Source organism: Meles meles, chromosome 2 (assembly GCF_922984935.1).
Source record: "Meles meles chromosome 2, mMelMel3.1 paternal haplotype, whole genome shotgun sequence".
Lineage (NCBI taxonomy): Eukaryota > Metazoa > Chordata > Mammalia > Carnivora > Mustelidae > Meles > Meles meles.
Genome location: NC_060067.1, coordinates 136461497 through 136485366, shown reverse-complemented (window position 1 = coordinate 136485366; position 23870 = coordinate 136461497). Strand labels below are relative to the sequence as shown.

At 38.8% G+C, this 23870-nt stretch overlaps 1 long non-coding RNA gene across 2 annotated transcripts in view; it reads right to left on the bottom strand.

Moving 5' to 3' along the window:
• The window catches only part of LOC123937045, a 55780-nt gene extending 32189 nt beyond the window's left edge, over positions 1 to 23591 (bottom strand). For both annotated transcript variants that reach the window (XR_006817405.1, XR_006817404.1), the window contains exons 1-2: positions 23162 to 23591; positions 6237 to 6370 (exon numbers count right to left, since the gene is read on the bottom strand). This is a non-coding gene — a long non-coding RNA (uncharacterized LOC123937045). The remainder of the gene's footprint in view (positions 1 to 6236; positions 6371 to 23161) is intronic.
• Between the last annotated feature and the right edge of the window lie 279 nt (positions 23592 to 23870).

Below are 23870 nucleotides of genomic sequence, written 5' to 3'. Positions count from 1 at the left end.
CTACACATTTTATTTTATTATTTTCAAGACAATATAGCAGCGAAGTAGGTACCTATGAATCTCAAAGAAAAACAGTAATGGTCTTGGGATGACGAATTTTGGGTGTGTATGTAACACTAGGATGCATTGGTGTAGTTTTGAAGTCCACAGAGGAGTTTTGATCACAGTGGTATTAGGTGAAGTTTCCTTGAGCAGGCAAGAAGATTACTTTGGGGCTTCATGATTTTCTACAGTGACTAAATTCTGCTCTTCTTTGGATGCAAATGTACAAGTAAAAGCTAAATTTTAAGTTTTCAGTTTAATATTTAAAACATATTTTATGGTCCAGAATGAAAGCAAGATTCCTAAATACCTCTAAGCAGTCAAAGGTAGATAATCTGTGTAAATTCAGTTAGAGACCAAAATAGCCAGAACTTTTCTTCCAGTGAAAAGTTGTTGAATTGACAGTTTGAAATGAAAGTTTTATGTGGTGACTCCTTATGGTAACAAATGCAGGTTATTGGTCAGGTTCTCAACAGATAAATTTTCCTGAAGTATCTAAGGGCTTTGTCATACATTACACCTTCTTTTAACAAAGAGGGTTGTCTTAACTGTTTCCTTATAAAAAGGAATAGAGAAAGGGGCGTCTGGGTGGCTCAGTGGGTTAAAAGCCTCTGCCTTTGGCTCAGGTCGTGATCCCAGGATCCTGGGATCAAGCCCCTCATTGGGCTCTCTGCTCAGTGGGGAGCCTGCTTCCCCCTCTCCCTCTCTGCCTGCCTCTCTGCCTACTTGTGATCTCTGTCTGTCAAATAAATAAGTAAAATCTTAAAAAAAAAAAGACATAGAGAAAGAGAATTGAGAATGCTAATTACAAATGAGATAATGGATTCATAAACTATTAAGAGTTGCATGGAATCTTGTAGTACTAAAATACTTTGATTTTTAAGGAATGACTATGAATCTCCTAAATATAAAAATAATTTCTTAAAATATAAACTCATCCATTCCTTACATTTGTAGGAGCTGAGGCAAGAATAGAGTGGGGTCTGTGGTATTTTTTCTTTCCTTTTCTTTTTTTTTTTAAGATTTTATTTATTTGACAGAGAGAGAGAGAGATCACAACCAGGCAGAGACGCAGGCAGAGATGCAGGCAGAGAGAGGGGGGAAGCAGGCTCCCTGCTGAGCAGAGATTCCCAATGCAGGGCCTGATCCCAGGACCCTGAGATCATGACCTGAGCCCAAGACTGACACTTAACCCATTGAGCCACCCAGGCCCTGTGATCTCTTTTCTTCCTGCCTTTGTATCTTCCTGTTCTGTACTATAGAGGGACTTGCTTTCCGGCACGTGTGCAACCCAGCCACACACCCAAGGTCTCTCCTCACCTGCTGCACATAGATGACATAGACCACCCCTGGCACTAGGAATGTGTACATCAGTGGCTTGACTTATCTTCTGGAATGTTGTCATTACCTGGAAGCTTGTTAGAAATGCAGAATCTCAGGTCCCCACCCAGACCTACTGAACAAAGTATACTTTTTCATAAAATCACTAGGTGATTTGTATGCAAATTAAAGCTTGAAAATTACTGCTTTCAAGTGGGAGATGGAAAACAGAGGCCTCCATCTCTTGGGTTTAAAGGTGACACTAGTCACACGTTTGCTTCCTCTCTTGACCTCTGAAGGGACTGAGAAAGTTCTGGCCACTGTTTAGTTCTTGCTAATTTCTTGATGGACTTATTTACATTTCAAGTTATAGTTGATTTTCTATCAGTCATATATATATATATATATGTATATATATATATGTATATGTATATGTATATATATATATATATATTTTTTTTTTTTTTCCAGTTTGGTAGTTTTCCTTAAGTTGTTTTCTTACTTGGAATGTGCTCTACCTCACCCTGTTCTGTCAATATCCAGTTGTACCAAGATGGCCATTTCTTCTCTGAAGCCCATCTCAGTGCCCCCTGAGTAAGATCTTTCCATTCTGACCCCATTGTCCTAGTAAAAATCTCTGGTAGACCATTTATTGAATTTTTCTCTGGTTATACAACTGAATCCTCCACTAGCTTATCAGCTTCCAGATAGGAACTGCGTTCTATTCATCTTTAGATCCTCCATTACTTATAGCTTGAGACCATTAGACATTTTTTTAGAGAGGGAGAGAGAGAGTGTGTGTGTATATTATCAAGTGGAGGCAGGGGTGGGGGTAGGTGGGGATGACAAAGGAGAGAGAGAATCTTAAGCAGGCTTCTTGTCCAGAGTGGAGCCTGAAGCAAGGCTGGATCTCACTACCCAGAGATCATGACCTGAGATGACCAGAGTCAAAATCAGGAGGTTTTTCTTTTTTCTTTTTTTTTAAAGATTTTATTTATTCATTTGACAGACAGAGATCACAAGTACGCAGAGAGGCAGGGAGAGAGGGAGAGGGAAGCAGGCTCCCCGCTGAGCAGAGAGCCCGATGTGGGTTTTGATGCGAGGACCCTGAGATCACGACCTGAGCCAAAGGCAGAGGCTTAACCCACTGAGCCACCCAGGTGCTTTTTTTTTTTTTTTTTTAAAGATTTTATTTATTTGAGAGAGAGAGAGAGCACAACTGGTGGTGGGGGGAGGGGCAGAGAGACAGAAGAAGCAGGCTGCGCACTAAGCAGGGAGCCCAGTGTGTGGCTGGATCCCAGGACCCTGGGATCCTGACCTGAACCAAAGGCCATTGCTTAACTGAACGAGCCACCCAGGCAACCCCTGAAATCAAAAGTTGGACACTTAACCAACTGAGCCAAGCAGGTGCCCCTAACACATTAGATTTTCAATAAACATGTGTGAAATTATTTTTTAAGCTTTTATTTATTTATTTAAGTAATCTCTATACCCAATGTGGGGCTCGATTTCATGACCTCGAGATCAAGAGCTGCATGCTGAGCCAGCCAGGCACCCCGTACATGTGTGAAATTAAATCTACATCATTTAAGTTTATTTTCAGTGACTCTTATAATTCTCTGCTATGCTGAGAAAGGGATTTTTACTCACAAGTTTTATTACATTTAGGAAAGGGTACACTTTCTGCTTCTCATGTAAAATTGTGCTTATGACTGATCTGGTGGTCATGAAGAGCAGTGAGGGCTAAGCCAAAGGTGTTCTTTGATGGGAACCCCTGAAAAGCTAGCTCTAGTTCTGTCAGTATGATAATATTCAGGTGAAGGAATAGATTTCACTTGGAAAATAAACAACAGGTATAGAAAGAACAGAGTTGGAGAAAAAGAAAATTAGGGAAAATAGAATATGAAAATGTAAGGGAAAGGTAAATTTCTTTTTTTTTTTTTAAAGATTTTATTTATTTGACAGAGAGAGATCATAAGTAGGCAGAGAGGCAGGCAGAGAGAGTGAGAGGGAAGCAGGCTCCCTGCCGAGCAGAGAGCCCGATGTGGGACTCGATCCCAGGACCCTGAGATCATGACCTGAGCCGAAGGCAGCGGCTTAAACCACTGAGCCACCCAGGCGCCCCAGAAAGGTAAATTTCTATGACCCTTCTAATCCTTTGGCTCCTCATGCTCATGGATTATAATTAGGGAGGCAGGTGGCATAGAAGATGGGGGGAACTTGGAACTGTGGGACCTGTGCTCTAGTTTTGGCTCTTCTAATTAACTGAGCACCTGAGAAACTTACTAACATTTTTGGGTCTCTGTAATCCCATCTAAAATATGAATAGTTAGATTCACTACTTCTTTTTCTTTTTTTTTTTTTAAAGATTTTATTTATTTATTTGACAGAGAGAGCACGCACAAGCAGGCAGAATGGCAGGCAGAGGGAGAGGGAGAGGGAGAAGCAGGCTCCCCACTGAACAGGAAGCCAGATGCGGGGACTCGATTCCAGGACCCTGGGATTATGACCTGAGCCAAAGGCAGCCGCTTAACCAACTGAGCCACCCAGCTGTCCCAGATTCAGTACTTCTTAACCAAAGATGAAAAGGTAAGAGAGCATGTTTAAAGACACGTGGCCAGGGGGCGCCTGGGTGGCTCAGTGGTTTAAGCCGCTGCCTTCGGCTCAGGTCATGATCTCAGGGTCCTGGATCGAGTCCCACGTCCGGCTCTCTGCTCTGCAGGGAGCCTGCTTCCCTCTCACTCTCTCTGCCTGCCTCTTTGCCTACTTGTGATCTCTCTCTGTCAAATAAATAAAATCTTTAAAAAAAAAAAAGACATGTGGCCAGGTATGATGCCTTAGAAATGCATATTCACTAGGTAGTGATGGGACCTAGGCATAATGTGGCTTTCAATATTCATTTCTGGTGGTTAAGAATCAGTTGATTAGATGCACTCTTATCATTCTTTCTAGCTCAAATGTTCCTTGATTTAATGACTATTAGCTCCTTAATTAATTCATGGTTTCGAGTCTATGTGTTCAGGGGCACCTAGGTGGCTCAGTTGGTTAAGCGTCTGCCTTCAGCTCAGATCATGATTCCCAGGGTCCTGGGACTGAGTATTGAGTTGGGCTTCCTGCTCAGCGAGGAGCCTGCTTCTCCCTCTGCCTCTCCCCTTGCTTGTCTCTCTCTGTGTGTCAAATAAATAAATAAATAAATAAATAAATAAATAAAAAAAAGGAGTCTATGTGTCTGTCAGACACTTCTGGTTTTCTTTCTTCCTTCCAGAACACAAGCCCCAAATTTTAGTTCAGCACATGCTTTGCAGAATAAAAATTATGCTCCGTAGTTTCCCTTTGGGTATGGCCACGGGTGAAATTCTGGCCAAAGGGAAGGGGTATACACAAATTCTGGAAGTGCCCTCAAAGGAAAGAAGTGTGCCATTCCTCCTTCTTTGTGCAGACTGGCATGCATAAATGATGGCAAAATATGGGTCAGTCACATTGGTCTGTGACACAGCAGCTGGAAGCTGGAGATGGGAGAGCAAGAGAGGACTCGCCTGTCCCGGGTCCCACGGAGTGCTGCGTCAGCCATGAACTTACTACTCCAGGCTTCCTTTCCAGGTGGGAGAAATACATTATTGCCTAGTTTAAGTAACTGCTATTTTGGTTGTACTCTTTATTTCAACCAAACCTATCTTAAACTAGCATAATGTGGAGCAGGAAAAGACTTATGGACTCCTGTTTTGTTTCCTAATCTGCATGTCAGTATGAACTGGACTGTCTATTCACTGACTTTTGTTTTCTACTTCTTTAAGTGTTGTATGTCAAGACAGTAATATTTTGGGGGAAGTCCCACATCGGACTTTCTGCTCAGCAGGGAGCCTGCTTCCCACCACCTCCCCGCCTCCCTGCCTCTCTGCCTACTTGTGATCTCTATCTGTCAAATAAATAAATAAAATCTTAAAAAAAAAAGACAATAATATTTTGTCTCACTGAGAGAACTTTTAGAATCAAAAATTGATGGACGGATATCCCAATCATAGGAAGCACAATTTTCTTTTTATGATTTTTATCCTTATCTCTACAAATGTATGTAATTTTCCTTATATATATGTAAAATTTTTGGCCTTAAAAATGGCCAGTTCTGATCAATTTTGTATTGAGCCTCGAACTACAGTGAAATACCAAGCACACCATTGAAATTGTATAATCTGTTGCTAAGAATTGTTATTACTGGCAATGGGTAAACATGTGGTGTTGAATTTTTAAAATACTTCTATCTATTTTTCAAATATTTGGGCTCTGACAAGAAATCATTAGAAAAAACTCAAATCCTTTTCCTTCCCATGTATGGTTGAACACACACACACACACACACGTATGCACACACACAACTACACTCCATACTATACCACACTGGAATTTGTTTCTTATAAACTCATTTATGTTTGCCTCATAGAAAAATTACCTTTAAAAACTTTTTAAAACATTGAGCTCTTTGTACATTTTAGATTTCTGACTTGGGGCAGGGATGGGAAGATGGTGAAAGTTAAAATTAGATAAATAAATAAATATCTAATTTTATAGTATATATATTAATTTTACATTATATGTATATTAGGTTCAAGGGATAAAATCTGCCAAATCCTGGGATCAGAAATCAGGCGATAATTTTGTCCATTTCTAAACCTTTTAATAATAGTGATGAAGTGCCACAATAGGTTTTTTGTGCTACTTAATAAGAAACTCTGTCTCTCTTTCTCACATGTGCACACCACATCCCAAAACAAACTCATCCTCACACAGAATAGAAACCAAACCAATCAAACCATACAAATAGGTGATTGGAAGGCAAAAGACATAGAGACTAGCCTCAAAGAGCTTTCTCTTCTTACCTTCATTCCTCTCATCGGGGTTAGTGTAGATGGAAGCCAGAGTAAATAAGGAAAAGATAACAAAAGCCAGTAAAATGAATGCCATTTCCAGCCTGGTGAATGGAAGCTCCATGAGCCGCCACAAACTTCTTCACCTGTAATAGAAACCAAACAGTGGCTCAGCACACTCTCATCTAGAGACAGTTTGTTCGACAATTATTTATTTTAGAATTAAACACTTGTGAGATTTACTGAAACTTGTTAAGGTATTTTCATGCACCTGGAACAATACATTTGGCGAGTGTGCTCTTGTTTTCTCGAAGTTTGGCAGAACTATTGGTGTCACTGAACTTACGCCTTTACCGTACAGATTAGAAGAGAACATGAATGAATGGCAGAGGCAGTTTCTGTTTACATACATTTGTGAGTTTTTGGATACCACTCTGGGGGTAAAAATAGGGTGTATTTCATTTCATGAAGGAATAAGAAGTGATGTTAGTATCTATCTGACACGATTAGACCCAGCTTCAGAGTAAAATCTCTTTTGTTCACGTGCCTGAAATTACCTGGCATCTGCCAGCCAGGTGATAAATAGACGATTTGAAGCAATTTTTATTGAAAAAACCCACAGACCTCAGATAGCTGGATCAAACCTAGCCTAACTAAATACAAACATGTTAACAATTCAGCCCTGGAACTTCCAATATCAGACCTAAACAACAAGAGCTCGTGTATGTCGACAGGAAATAGGATCTCCATTGGGGGAAAATTATAGCATTATCTAGTTGGAAGTAAACTCCCTCTTTTTGTCTTTCTGCCTTTCAGCGTTTACTACACGAATGCCAAATATTTAAATGACTCCAGATATGTGGGTTAACGTTATAATTTTAAGAACATCCAGAGAATGAGATTTCACGTCCTTCCACTGTAACTCATTCTAAATTCATTTACTGTCTATTTTGTGGAAGTGATTTATTGAGTCTTTCATCGAAGGGTTCAGTTTTCTCTGAATGTAAAAGATGACCTCGTCAGACCCTGTGACTGAGAGACAACATAGGTTTATCCTCTGCAGAACAGAGGTGGTTGAGGGAATCACGGGTTCTTAAAAATCTGCTGGCTTTGACAGATTTCTTTTCTTTTGGACAATTTTTTTTTTTTAATATTTGAAAATAGTTTGGGAACTCTGATTAGAAGCTTGTAGCTTTTTGTGTTTTTTTAAAGACAGAATCTTGTAGGACAGAATTTCTATGTCATGGGTCAGCATGGTTTTGTTTGTTTGTTTTTTAGAGAGAGACAGGGCAGAAGGAGAGAGAGAATCTTAATCCATGCCCAGCACAGAGCCCAACTCAGGGCTTGATCTCATGACCTTAGCTGAAAACAAGAGTTGGACGCTTAACCGACTGAACCACCCAGGTGCCTTTGGTGTGTATGTTTTAAAATATAAAATATAAAGGATATTGCAAACGGAGGTTAAAATGTATCTTAAAACATTTTAATACCATTGCACGTTGACCTAGTTAATTCTGGTTAATGGGAGTCCAGCTTTCTAGAGTATGACCCTACCATAATGTGTTTAACCACTCTTGAACTGATGGAAATTTGGGCTCTTTCTAGTTTTTTGCCATTACCAACAATGCGGCAGCAAAGATTTTTTTGTAAATGTAACTTTGCAGAGAGGTTCAGATTTCTCTAGGAAAGTTTTATAGAGGTAGAATTACTGAAACTATACAACTTTGAAATATTATTTCTTCATAAATTTCCATGGAATTTGCAAAAAACCAATACCATATGTAAAGGACTGTTTCCCCAATCTTTCCCCAACGCTCTCTCTTTAGTGTTTCTTTCCACCAGTTTGAAGTTGAAAATTCTCTCTCTGTTTAAACTGTTTTTTCCCTGATTTTTAGTGAGGTTGAATATTTTTTTCATATGTTGACTATTTTATATGCTTTTGTCTATGAAAACTTTGTTCCTATCCTTTGTCCAGTTTTAAACTGGGCATTTGTAATTTTCTCACTAATTTGTAGACACTCATTATGTATTTTAAATATATATATTCTATTATCTTCAATCTATCTTTTGTCTTTTTTTCTGGTATCTTCTGTTATTTAGATTTTTTAAAAAAATGATTTTTATGAAGTTAAAGCCACCTTGACAAAAAGCCCTGGTCCCATTCCTAGTTCTCTCTGGGGTCTTGCCATCTCTGGGGTAGGAATTTGAAGTTAATTATTACCTATGACCACCAGAGTGTTGTTGAATTGGCGGTGTTATCCATACTGCCTCACCATTTCTTTCTGTCATCCCTGCTGCATCAAAACCCAGACTCACAGATCCATTCTCAGATTGAGAAGGCATGGGAAGGAGCAGTTCAACACAATAATTAAAACAGAAGTGGGTGTTCTGGATGGTTTGGGGAAATCAGAATGTAGGGAAAAGTGAATATATTTTTTATGGTATGTCTGTATCTGTAATCATGGATGAATTCTGTTTATTTCTCTGAGAATGTATTTTTTTTTCCACTCCAGTGTTTCTAAAATCCAAGGTGAATTTCTATGAGTACAGACAAAATCTGCTAAATCATGTTGACAGTAAGTCTGGGCAATATTATAGGAACTGATATTAAGTCACCTTGGCATAAATAAGCAGAATTTAATGATTTATTCAAAGGCTTGATTCTTTGTAATAAGTAAAGGAATGTTGTGTGATCTTTGTAGTAGGTCAACACATTATTGGCTGCTTTTAAAGTCACATAAGCTTTCTTCTCTATATATAATTTTAATATCTTAAAATAAGAAATAACCTTAGGGTTTTTTTAAAACTACAGTTTTAGATTTACAGAAATATTGAGAAGACAGTACAGAGAATTCCATATACTCTCCTTCCTTCTCTGCCATTTCTCCTATTATTAACATCTTGCATTAGCTTGGTTTGTTTGTCACAATTAATGAACCAATACTGAAATATTATTATTAACTGAAATCCATAATCTACATTAAGGTTCACTCTTTGTGTTATATGGTTGTGTTGGCTTTGGCAAACTTATGTCAACCTCATTACAGTATCATACAGAATAGTTTCTTTTATGCTTTATTATTCATCCCTGTCCTCCCTCTTTCCCACTCCCTGGCAACCATAAAACTCGTTACGATCTCTAGTTTTTTTGTTTTTTTTTTAAGATTTTATTTATTTTAGAGAGAGAGAGAAAATAAGAACCGGCAGGGGGAGGGGCAGATGGAGAGGGAGAAGCAGGCTCCCTGCTGAGCAGGGAGGCTGACTCAGGGCTCGATCCTGGGACCTTGGGATCATGATCTGAGCCGAAGGCAGATGCTTAACTGACTGAGCCACCCAGGCGCCCTGGTAGATACTGTTTTTAATCTCCATTTCATAAATGAGGGACTGAAGCTCTGAGACATGAACTAACTTATAAGACTAGCGTGTGGGGGCTCCTGGCTGTGGCTCTTAATCTGGGTCATGAGCTTGAGCCCCATATTGGGGTAGAGTTCACTTAAAAAATTATAAAAAAAGGGGCGCCTGGGTGGCTTGGTGGGTTAGGGCCTCTGCCTTCGGCTCAGGTCATGGTCCCAGGGTCATGGTCCCAGGGTCCTGGGATTGAGCCCCGCATCGGGCTCTCTGCTCAGCGGGGAGCCTGCTTCCCCCTCTCTGTCTGCCTCTCTGCCTACTTGTGACCTCTCTCTCCGTCAAATAAATAAATAAAAATCTTAAAAAAATTTACAAAAAAATACAACTAGCATATGCAGAGCTAGAATACCACCTGTGGCAGCCTGGGTTCCGGAAATCCTCACTCACTATACTATACTGGCCATGAGCCAACCACTAAGCAAGCAGGCAAGCAAACAAACCAAAACCTACCCTCATAGTTAGAATCCTGTTTTGCAAAGCATTATGCAGATTAACTGGGAAGGAGTTTTTATGTAAGGTAGTGGGAGAAGATAATATTGGTTAGGCAAAGGACAAATGAAAGAATTTAATGTCATGGTGACAGCTTAGACTTAAATGCTGTTGGATGGTAAATATAATGTCATTAACAGTACAATGCCACGGGGCACCCGGCTGGCTCAGTCAGTAGATCATGCGACTCTTGATCCTAGGATTGTGAATTTGAGCCCCATGCTGGGCACAAGGGATTACGTAAAAAATAGAGTACAATGTCATGATGAGGTAGTGTTTTGAGAATATTAATTGCATCTCCAAGTGAAGAACAGATTGAAGGAAAAGAACTCTAACTGTAATAAACTTGGAGTGAGATTTTTTAGCTCTGTATTAGGGTCTGGCAATAGGATTAGAGAAGAAGGGATGAAGCTAAGAAATGTAAAGGAAGGGCAGAAGGATCTTGGAAGTTGGCTGGCTATACGGGGTGCAGAGGGTGACCCAATACCAGTTAAAATGCAGTACAAGGAAGAAGAGGGGAGATAAAGATAACAGGGGGGATAAAAAGGTCCGCAGAATCATGTGTGAATTCAGCAATAGAGGATATGAATTCTTCAAATTTCCTCACGGTCAGCGGAGATGTAGAATACATTGCTGAACATTCTGCAGTCCTTCAATATTTGGAAATTAGATAAATCATGCTGTGTGCCTCTTCAGAGAATATGAAGGCTGTTAAGTTTGTTAAAGCAGCTCAGAAAACAAAAAATCGTTTTTATTGCCAGTATCCCGATGAGGACTGAAGTTTCCTCTTGGAAAAATAGAAGCAAGCCAAGTAAAAACAGAAAAGGAAAAGAAATGCTGTCATCTAGTGGTCACAAGGTGCTATAGGTTGGAAGCGAATGAGCATGAATGGCGGAGCTCTCTGCGATGCTTCATGTTGTGGTGGTACACACAGACTAAGATACTCGTATGCTCCGTTGCACTTGCTGAATGACGGGTGTGTTCTTGCTCCCGTACTGTTGTTTCTACTTCATACTTCAATCTGATAAATGTCTCCTTGATTGATTTTCTCAGTCTTTATTTTGGTTTCTCTGTCATATTGACCTCTGCTCTCCTAGACTCCATATTTCAAGCCATCTCTCTTCAATTCTTGACTAAAAAGCCATCTTCTTCCTGAGAAGGTTCCCTTAAGTACAATTTCAGGTTTGGAAAGAAAATTAAAGATCACCTTGACTATTCACTACACAATGAATTCTCCCTAAACTGTTTTGGCAGAATAGATCCCAGCCCAGGTTTGAATTCCTCTAGTGACTGGGTACTCACTACCTTTGGAAGCAACCCTTTTAACCTCTGGCCAGCTCTCTGCTCATTAGAAAACTCTTTTTTTAGACGAGCTGACTTTTTCTCCTCATAGTCATTCCAATTCAGTTCTTAAATAGTTCTGCATTTGTGTGAGGGCTATTCAAATATTTGAAGACAATGAATTTATAACATATCACTTGCACCTCCTTTCTTTTCTCTAAAAAAACCATTCCTCATCTGACATAGTTCTGCATCTCTTTTCTGTTGTGATTTCTCTCCCTGGTTTCCAAATCTTTTAATGTGAGGTACCCAAGTGGAAGACAATACTTTTTTTTTTTAAGATTTTATTTATTTATTTGATGGAGAAAGATAGCAAGTGAGCACAAGTAGGCAGAATGGCAGGCAGAGGGAGAGGGAGAAGCAGGCTCTCCACTGAGCAGGGAGCCCGATGCGGGGCTCGATCCCAGAACCCATGACCCCAGCTGAAAGCAGCCGCCCAACGGATTGAGCCCCATGAAGACAATAATTTGATTTGCTTAGGGTCTCATAAAACAGTAGCTGCATGCACTGCCTTGTATGTGTTCTCCTTTCCCAATGATCTGGTTGCCAATCAGTCCTGATTTAAAAAAAAAAAATTATACTTACTGACAGACTAAACCCCCATGTCTCTTTTTCTCTGTATTATTACCAAATTGTCAAATTGTTCTTCCTTTTTTTAAAGATTCCATTTATTTATTTGAGAGAGAAAGATAGTGAGAGAGATTACAAGCCAGGGAAGAGAGCGAGAAGCAGGCTTCCTGGCACGGGGCTGGATCCCAGGACCCTGGGATCATGACCCAAGCTGAAGGCAGCTGCTTAATCAACTGAACCACCAAGGTATCCCAAATTATAGTTCTTAACTTGAATTCTTTCATAGCTGGTTGTTTGGTTCTTAATATTTTTTACTCATTAGATTTCATATTATTAGATTTAGCCCATCTATCCCACCTGTCTAAGACCTTTTTTGGGATCATTTTCTCATCATGCCACAATTTTGCGAATCCTTTCAGCTTTATGTCATCTATGCCAATGGGTGGGTCTTCTACACGAGCCTTTAAATATTTGATGAAAACACTGCTTAGAACAAGGTTATCTGCTCAATGAGAACAAGTCAAAATATACTGTGGTTTACTGGCTTTTTTTAATCTACATGTTTAGGGAGTCTACGAGTCCTAAGGGGGAATCATAGGAGATAAAGTATCTTGAACAGTGCCTTACATTTGGTGGGTGCTCAGTAAATTAGTCATTGAAATTTATCCCCCTTCCTAAAAATTTTTTTTTTTAAAGATTTTATTTATTTATTTGACAGATAGAGATCACAAGTAGGGAGAGAGGCAGGCAGAGAGAGAGAGAGGAGGAAGCAGGCTCCCTGCCAAGCAGAGAGCCCAATGCGGGGCTCGATCCTAGGACCCTGGGATCATGACCTCGGAAAGGCAGAGGCTTTAACCCACTGAGCCACCCAGGCGCCCCCTAAAAATTTTTTTTTAAAAAGATTTGTTTATTTATTTGAGAGAGAGAGAGAACATGCACACATGTGCATGTATGAGTGAGCATGGGGTGGGACAGAGGACAAGAAAGTCCTCAGGCAGACACTACACTGAGCAGGGAGCCCCAAAAAGTGCTCTGTCCTATGACCTTGAGATCATGACCTGAGTTGAAATCAAGAGTAGGACGTTTAACTAACTGAGCCACCCAGGTGCCCCAAACCTCTTCTGGAAATTGCTAAGTTTAGTTTGTCTCCACAGATCTGTTCTTTGTAAAGCATAAATCCCTCAATTTTAAACTGTGTCTCTATTTGGTCAATCTTCAAAATTTTTCAGGTTTTAGCTACATACTTATTTTAAAGAGACTATTCTCATCCCTTTTAATGTATTTATTGGTTTTTAGTTTATTTAATATCGTTTTCTGGGTTTCTAAAGGGTGATTTAAAAATAATACCTACTGATTTTTTTTAGTGATTATAAATATTATATTTGTTGGGGAATTTTGGGAAGTAAAGTAAAATAGGAAAAAAAATCACAGAAGGTTTGTGTTCTCATTTTGATATTCTCACAGAATTCTTTAGGCAGTGGCTTTATATTGCTGAAAGAACCATCACCAAATTTGCAATTCTCTACGGTGTAGGTTTTCTAGATTTTTTTTCCCCCTTTCTGCCTTCTAAAGATATATATGTGTGTACACACACACACACACACACACATATGCTGTTTTAACTCAAGTTCATGCTAAGAATATTAACTTTCATTTTTTCTTTATTCTTTTGTCTCTAGTTAGATATTCATCCTCTAATCAAAAATTGTCAGAATCCCTTTGTGATTGAAAAATAATAGATCTCCAGAGTCTTTTAAATTCAGGGCTATTTGAGGTCTACTTTTGCCCCAGGAGAGCATGCATACAGGTATCTTTAGATTTTCCTCTTTGCTAGTTCTTCAAGGTGTTTCACTCTTCTAGGCAGTATAGAATCACATAAATCCACCCACAAATGAGTAACTCCAATGCTTCTCAACCTGAGAGAGTTTAGATGAGTTTTACATGACGTATAAATAAGTGTTTTGCATCTTATTTTATGGCAGTATTGTTGGCTCTGTTTAGATGCTGCTGAGTATTTTCTATAATTTTTGCTGAACTAGACATTTTATCATTTTGGTTGCAGTAGATATTTGTTAAAATGAAAGAAAGACATTCAGGACTTCATAACTGTAATTCCAGCATCCTGAATTCCAGATGATGTCCGGTATATCTCCAGTGTTTGGGTTCCCTAAAACTTGGGAGGAGCTGTCCTATTTTGTTTTGCCCATACTTGTTGCCATTTTTTTAAAAAAAGATTTTATCTATGTATTTGACAGACAGCGATCACAAGTAGGCAGAGAGGCAGGCAGAGAGAGAGAGGAAGGGAAGCAGCTCCCTGATGAGCAGAGAACCCAACTCAGGGCTTGATCCCAGGACCCTGGGATCATGACCTGAGCCCAAGGCAGAGGCTTTAACCCACTGAGCCACCCAGGCATCCCTACTTGTTGCCATTTTAAGGCAGAAATACTTATGTCACCTCTGAATCATTATCTTTACACTACCGAGTTTCTATTGAATGTTAGAAAGTTTCCACTTTGGTACTCCTTGGCCTTGCAGAGTGTGTGTTGTGTGATTGTTGGGCGTGTTGGAGACTGGATGGATTGAGGTGGCTCTCTTGCATGTTCTTCTCCTTCCTGTAAACACTGGCTGAGCTGGCCAGAGCCCTGGAATTGGGAGCCAAGACTAAGCATGGGATACTTCATTAAATTGAGTCTGCTGTCCAGGTTGGAGGTTACTTGTCACATCTCAGGCATAACTGTGATGGTGGGTCATGGGGCTGCTGGACGGCAGAGTCTTACTGACCTAACTCTTGCCAACTATAGACTCTATTTTAGGAATGAGTAATTGACCATGACTTCTTTTACTGTTTGTCAGTGCTGTGATTTCTGGATTGCTAGATCCAAAGGGCAGACATTGTGTCTGTTTTTATAACTACCTCTGTAAAATTATAAGATAAGCCCTAAGTTTCAAGACCAGTTTATAACCATTTTTTTTGTGATAATAATGGATGACTTGATGAAAAAGATAAGAGAATTATGTGAAGCATAGAAATAAACTCAAGAAAACGATTCAATTATTTTATGAAACTGTTAAGATGAAGTTTTTAGTTCACTTTTTTAAAAGAGTTTATTTATTTATTTGAGAGAGAGAGACAGAGATGAGAGAGAGCATGAGTGGAGAAGAGAGGGAGAATCAGACTCCCACCAAGCAGGGACCCTGATGTGGGGCTTGATCTCAGAATCCCGAGATGATGACCTGAGCTGAAGGCAGATGCTTAACTGAGCCACCCACGCACCCCTTTAGTTCACTTCTTTGTATTAGCAATGGTCACCAGAATATTTCTCTGATAAATGTATACTATAGCATGAAGTTCGGTTTCTAGTAAATCCTGAGTGTGTGTGTTTTAATGAAGAGTTGGCATTCAGATACTATAAATGAATATATGGTGGGGCTCTAAACGATCTAAAAATAAGCAAGACACTTTAACCCTTGAGCTTAGCATAGCAATAAAAACTTAGAGCTGGGCAATTGTTTTGAGAAATACGCAATGACAATATTGCTATGCTACAAAGAACTCAAGAGATTTCATTAGACAATCATCTCATGTATCCTTGGATTTTTAAGTACCATTTCTCAAATTTAACATGTTCTTATTTCATCTCACCCCCTGACCTTTCTATTCATACTCTTCCCTTCTCATTTGACAACAACTCCATCACCCTTTTGGTTACTCAGGACAAAACCCTTGAATGAAGTCATCTTTGACGCTCCTCTTTCACACCCCATATCCTCTTCCATCAAGGAATTCTGTTGGCTTTACCTTCAAAATATATTCAGAATCTCATCACTTCTATCACCTTGATTTAGGTTTTTTTTTTTTTTTTTTTTTGAGTGGGACTTGAACTAATGACCCTGAGGTCAAGGGTCACCTGCCCTGCTGACTGAGCCAATCAGGCATGCTTCGGTACACTTAGTTCTTACAAGGTTTAATGAGATAACCTCCTAAATGATCACTCAGCTTGCTTCCTCCCTTGCTTTTCTTAAGTCTGTTCTTAGTATTTTAAAAACTGGGTGGGGAGTCTGCTTATCTCCCTCTCTTTTTGCCCCTCCTCCCACTCACACTTTCTTTCTTTCTAAAATAAATACATAAATCTTAGGAAAAAGAATAATAATATCTATCTCACAGGGTTGTTGTGGTGATTAAGTGAATTAACATATATAATACACCTAGTAGAGTAAAACATATATAATACACCTAATATAGCAACTGACCCATTGTAGGATCTTACAAAATGAAAGCCATTATTACTGATTTCCTTATCCACAGGAAGATTATGATGGGCTCTCACAAGATGGTGCATTCTATCAAACACTAAAGGAAAATAAACGCACCAATCTTACATAAAACCTTTCAGAAAATAAAAGCAGAGGAAAATGGTTCCCAATCATATTATGAGGCTTGCATTAATTGTGATAAACAAACCTGACAAATACTACAAAAACAACAAGAGAAAATTACAGGTTGATATTCCTAATGAATATAAACAGGAAAATCCTAACAAAATAAGAGCAAAATCAGATCCAGTGGTGTACAGAAAAGGATGACAGAAAGACCAAGTTCATCCCAGATTATTCTTAGGTTGGTTTAACATTTGACATTTCAATCAATGTAATTTCCTCTATTAAGAGTATAAAGAAAAAAAAACCCCATATAACCATTTAAATCAAGGCAGAGAACTCATTTGACAAAATTGCACTCCATTCACAACAAAAAAATTCCTAGCAAATTGGAATAGAAGGGCTCTTCCTCAATCTGATAATGTGAATCTCTAAAAAAACTATGACTACCATCATAATTAAAGGTGAAATGTTGAATGCTTTGTCCCTAAGCAATAATGTCCACTCCAACCACTTCTATTCAGTGTTACACTGGTATAGTTCTAGCCATTGCAATAAGGTGAGAAATAAAAATAAAAAACCTGAAGAACATAACAAGAGTAAAACTATCTCTACTTGCAGATGACATGATAGTTTAAGTGGAAAATCCTAAGGATTCTACAAAGGAATTATTAGAATTTGTCAAGATCTCAACATACAAGGTCAGTATTAAAAAATCAGTTTCAAAACTGATCGGTTTCAAAAATTATAAGATAAAATCTAAGAATTCCCTTTAAAATAGAATTTAAATACTTAGGAATAAATGAACAAAAGAGGTACAAGGCCTTTACATTGAAATACTTACCATATGTCTGGTACTTGTAAACACCCAAATTTTTATTACCCTCATAAAGCTAGTTCAAATTTGGTTTCTGTCATCTCAGCCAAAGGGGTACACTCTATTTTTTCCCCAAAGGAGTGCATTCTAATGAATACTTTTCACATATGGTGGCAAAACTTAAAATGACGAAAAAACGGCTGATAAAGAAACGGCTGATCTTCATCATATAGTCTTAGAAAGAACACTAGATTTAAAATATTTCTCTTTCTTTTTTCCTTTTTTTTAGGACTTTATTTATTTATTTGACAGAGAGAGAGCGAGCGAGAGCATAAGAGGGGGAGCAGCAGACAGAGGGAGAGGGAGAAGCAGGCTCCCCACTGAGGAAGAAGCCTGATATGGGACTTGATCCCAGGACCCTGGGACCATGACCTAAGCTGAAGGCAGATGCTTAACCAAGGGAGCCACCCAGATGTCCCCTGATGTATCTTTTTAAATAAATCCATCATAGTAGTAGAACACAGGCACAAGGATGGTGAATGGAATGTCAGTTTAAAGGAATCTCAGAAACACATGATGTAGACAGGATCAGAAGATGGAAAAGCCCACAATGGCTGCAGAGTTAGCTGCACAATTCAAATGACCTGAAAGCTGCTAGGGTAGGGAACTGGCTTGGCCTCAGCAGGGTGGGTGGGATCAGCTGACTGTAGCTACAGGGCACATAACTCCTCCCTAAGAATAGGGGGGATGCAAGGGAGCTGGAGATACCCCCGGGCCAGTGGAGAAGTGAAGTTGTCACTGTAAGGAGGGCTTAGCTATTTATTTATTTATTAAAAATAAAGGTGATTCCTAGCCCCTTCTTGACTTTCTCAGTAACAGAGGATCCCTGTCCTACTTTCTGCCAGACTAGCCTTTCACCCAATCAGCTTCACCCTCCATCCTGAAAGAAAATGGGAATAAATCCTACTGGGTGATAAATCCCACTCAATTTATTCTTTTTGTTCTGGGTAGTATTCCATTTTATGAAAATTCTCCATTTTGCTATCAATTCATGTGTCAATATGCATATCTGGCTTGTTTCCAGTTTGGGACAATTATGAATAAAACTTCTGTGACCATTTATGTAAAAAAAAAAAAAAAGACCTCTACCTTTAAAACTACAAAGCACTTCTGAGAGAAATCATAAATTGAGAGATATACCATATTTATACATTGTTAAGCTTATTCTTAACTTAACCTATAAATTTAATGTAATCATAGTCATAATCTTACCTTGCCCTTGTACAAATTGATAATCTGACTCTAAATTTTCTATGGAAATGCAAAGGAGGTAGCACATCCAAACATTTTTGAGAAGAGAGAGTAAATTTAAAGGACTCATATTCCCTGACTTGGCAACTTACTGTGAAGCCATAGTAATCAAAAAAGTGTGGTGTTTGCATAAGAAGAGACAAATGAATTAATGGAACTGAATAGAGTCCAAAATTAAGATCTACTCTTTATGGTCATTTGATTTTTCTACAGTCTCCAAAGAAACCCAGTAGAGAAAGGGAAAAAAATAGTTTTTTTTTTTTTCCTTTTAAACACTGGATATTCATTAGAAGATAGATATTCACTAAGCTAGATATTCATTAAAAAAGAAAAAAAGCAAAGAACTTTCACTCTTGCTTCACACCAAACACAAACACATAATTTTAGAACTGAATGTAAAAGTTAAAATGATAAGACTTCTAGGGAAAAAGAAAAAAAAAACATAGAAGAGTATCTTTGCAACTTGAAAAAAAACAAGACGTTTTTAGGTAGCACACAGAAATTCACGATAATACAAAAATAGGTACTTAGACTTCATCAAATTTTAAAACTAGTGCTCACCAATTACACATTTAAGAAATTGAATGAGAAGTGCCTGGATGGCTCAGTGGGTTAAGCTTCTGCCTTCTGCTCAGGTCATGATCCCAGGGTCCTGGGATGAGCCCTGAGAAGGGCTCCCTGCTGAGCAGGGAGCCAGATTCTCCTTCTCCCTCTGCTGTTCCCCCCTGCTTGTGCTCTCTCTCTTTGTCAAATAAATAAAATCTTACCCCCCCCCCCAAAAAAAAGGAAAAGAAAATGAATGAGCCAGCCACAGACAGGAGGAAAATATTTACAAAACATGCACTTGACAAAGAACTTGTAGCTGCAGCATACCCTCAGCATACCCTGCAGCACCTCTAATTCAATAATAAAAAAAAACAGCAGCCCATTTTTAAAAAAAATAGGCCAAATATTTAAATAGACATTTAATAATGCTATGCAAATGGCTGTGGGAAGACCCTCAGCCACAGGAGACATCAGGTAAATGCTGATCCAAGCACGATGAGCTAGGACCGCCCAACCAGCAGACTAAGAGCCGCTTAACCTCAAAATTGACAAGAGGATGGGGTAACTGAACTTCTCCCGCAGTGCTGGTGAGGCTGATAAAATGATATGATTACTTTAGAAAAGGCTCTGGTAGAGTCTTATAAAACCAAGATTATTACTAAATTATGACCCAGCAGCATGTATGCATGGAAGGATTTGTGTAAGAATATTTATAACAGGTTTATTCAGAATAGCTAAAAACCTGGGTGAAGCCCCAGTGTCCACCAACGAGAGGTAGATAAACAAACCGCAGTATATTCATCTAACAGGCTACTGCTCATCAGTAAACAAGGAATGACCTACTGATACACACAAAAACATGAATGAACATAAAAACAAGATCATGCATACACACTGTCTGAAGGAGACGAAGAACGCTTACCTCTGGAGGTGGGAGCAGGCACCAACTAAGCAGGGGAATAAAAAGGTTTCTAGATCTGCAGTGATGACAAGGATTTGGATCACACAGATGTATATAGTTATCAAAGCCCATCTAATAGCACACGAAAGACTTGTGCTTCTTACTGCACACGAACTTCCTCTCAAGAAAGAAGTTAAGCAATTGAACTCTAGTTAGTGACATGTATCCCTAAATGTTTAGGTAAAGTATACTGAGGTCTGCAACTTTATTTCTTTTTAAGATTTTATTTATTTGTTTGTTTGTTTGTTTATTTATTTGACAAAGAGAGAGAGAGAGAGAGCAGCAGCAGCAGAGGGAGAGGGAGATACAGACTTCCCGCTGAGCAAGGAGCCCGATGCCAGGGACCCTGGGATCATGACCTGAGCCAAAGGCTGACGCTTAACTGAGAGAGTCATCCAGGTTGCCCCAAGGTCTGCAACTTTAAAATGCATCATACAATTAAAGAGGATGGAGCCTCTGGCTTGGTGAACATGTGTTGATGTTGGACAGTGGTTCTCCAGGACAGGGCATGGAAGCTCTGGGCCCTTCCTCACACCTTGCCCTGGGCTTCTCTTCTGTCTGGCTGTTCCTGACTTATATCTCTTATCTTAAACCAGACATCAGAAAACACTAAAAAATATCTATAAAATATCAAAAGAATAATCCAAACAGAAAGAATTGATAATTGGGACTTCATTAGAATGAAAAAGTGCTTTGCGAGGGACTATATTTGGAGAGTGAGAAGACAAGACACAGACTGAAAGAAAATATTTGCAAAACTCAAAATCTGATAAAGCAGTGTTTTCCAAGATACACAAAGAACTTTCAAACTCAACAATAGAAAATAAACCCAGTTAAAAAATAAACCAAAGACCTTTACAGACACCTCACCAAAAAAGATACAAATGTCACTCAGGATATGAAAAGATACTTCATATCATATGTCATCAGGAAAATGCCAGGTAAAACGAGATACTACCACATACTTATTAGAAATCCAGATCACTGACAACATGAAATACTGGTGAAGACGTAGAGCTGTAGAAACTCTCATTCATGGCTGATGAGAATGCAAAATGGTACAGCCATTTTTTTAAAAGATTTTATTTATTTGACAGAGAGACAGAGGTCACAAGTAGGCAGAGAGGCAGGCAGAGAGAGAGGGAGAAACAGGCTCCCTGCTGAGCAGAAAGCCCAATGCGGGGCTCGATCCCAGGACCCCGAGATCATGACCTGAGTCGAAGGCAGAGGCTTAACCTGCTGAGCCACCCAGGTGCCCCGGTACAGCCATTTTAAAAAAAGATTTGTTCACTTATTTTAGAAAGAGTGGGAGAGAGAGAGAGTAAGAGTTGGGGGGCAGAGGGAGAGCGAGAGAGAATCTCAAACAGACCCTGCGTAGTTCTTGATCTCACGACCCGGACATCATGGCCTGAGCCGAAACTAAGAGTTGTGTGTATAACCAAATGAGCCTCCCAGGTGCCCCTGTACGGCCACTTTGGAATACAATTTGGCAGTTTCTTACAAAGCTAAACATATTCTTGCTACATGACCTAGCAACTACTCTCTTTGGTGTTTGCCCAAAGAAGTTGAAAACTTATCTCCAAACAAAACCCAGCACACAGCTTTATTTATCCTTGCCAAAATTTCAACGCTGTCCTTCAGCAGGTGAATAGATAAACTGTGGTATACCCAGACAATGCAATATTACTCAGCTCTAAAAAGAAATGAGCCACCATGCTATGAAAAGACAATAAGAATGTCTATTACTGATAGAAACTAACCTGGAAAAGCAAGTTACTATATGATTCCAATTATATGATGTTCTGGAAAAGGCAAAACTATGGAGACAGGGAAACCATTAGTGATTGCCAGGGATCGAGGAATATGAACACCAGGGGTAACATAACATAAACTATGGACTTTGGGTGATTATGATGTGTTGATTTAGCTGAATCAGTTGTAACCTGATTAATCAGTACAATACATTGTAATCAAGTGTACCACTGTGGTGGGAGACTGTTGATAATGGGGGAGGCTGGGAGCATATGAGAAATATTTGTACCCTACTCTTAATTTTGCTGTGAACCTAAAACTTCTCTAAAAAAATAAAAGTAAAGAATATGAGTTGATGGATGAATAGATGGAGTGGTATTGGGTAATATTTGGAGAGGCCAATACAGCAAAGTGTTAATTGTAGAATCTATGTGGTGGGTATTTGGGTGTTCATGGTATAATCATTTTAATTTTTTGTATGTTTGAAAATTTTCAATAATTTGGGAACAGAAAGTCTTTGCTGCTAAAGTCTTAGATAAAATACTCTTGCTTGGACTCAAAAATACAAAAAAAACAGCATTTTGTGTGTGTTTTATGTAGATTAATTATAAGTATTGCAACCCAGAGAATTTTTGGTTTTAATTGTTGGTAATATGATTACTGCTCTGTCTCAACAGAGAGGAGTCCTGTGAGACCAGACGAATTTTCTGTACCTCATCACACAACACAACAGGCAATTGAATAACCTCAGTCCAGTTTGAATTCTTAAGGCACATCTCATAACATTTTTACTTCAGAATGCTGGTTGAGTATCTAGAACAAAATAATTTCGGTTACAGATTTCTATCACCAGTTTGTTACAAAACATCTTTAGAAATATTCAGGAGGAAATTTATCTGCATTTAGCCCTAAATTAAAAATAAAGAATGCATTATTAGCTATGTCCCTCAGAAATATTTCTCTTGAAATTATTTCTTGCTTTCACCAAAATACAGTACCATAATTTCAATAAGAGGAAAATACGAGAACTGAATGAGGTCTTGTGATTGGATTTGTTTAATTCTACCTTGAAAATAAACGAAAATACACTTCTTGTTACTTGGAAAAAAATTGCACAAAGAAATCAGTCACAGATGGCAAAGGAAAAGAAAAATATTCGGAGAGTGTGTTCCACAAAGCGCAGACTTCTTCTCCCCCCTTTATAGCCATATTTCTTTTATACTAAAAAAAATCTCCAGGAAAGAATGATAAGTGGAATTTCATATCTATGGCAATGAAATTAATTATTAGTCAATACGGGCTAATTAAAAAAAAAAAGAGTTTCTTTTGAGGCAAAGAAAATATGAGGATTTTATAGAAACTTACCAGAAGCATTCCTGTCCTTGAGAGTGGTGGCTAGGAAGAAGCCCTTGAGTTTGATTCAAACAGAGTCTTCAGTGTCTTGGGGTCAGAGCAGGACAGGCTGTGTCCCTTAATAAACATTTTCACTGAACTCTAAGAGGCCATGAAAATGGAGGGGCTTCCTGATGCCAATTCATTAACCAAAGTTTAGTAATTTAGCTGGAGTTTTAATTAAGTTTTGTCCAAGGAGACTCTGTACTTCCAAAGGGAAAAGTCATCCCCTCCTGAAGAATCAAGAAGGAAACAGGAAGCTATGAACAAGTTCAGTTATTTACTTTTTCTATCACATGCCCTTCTGTAAATACCACTAATATATACAGCTTTGAGCAAGCAAAGACTGTTCCTTCCGTCCAGGCACATTGAGACTCAACAGGTGGTTTATAGGGTGACGTGTCTGAACACAGGTCAATTTCTATAGTGTTCTTTAACAGTAAGCCAGGCCGAACAAATAAGCACTTGGTAAACAATTAACTTCCCAAGTACTGTTTATCTTGGGACTTTGTCTTGGTTTTTATTGTGGTTTAAGTAGCCCATTTGCTATTCACTCCACTGGGAGATCTCATTATTTTCTCCTTATTCGTTGTTTTTTATTTTAAAAGCATTAATTAATTAATTAAGAAGTAAGAGCAATACCTCTAGAATGATGTTAGTAATAAATAAATATTTCCAAACT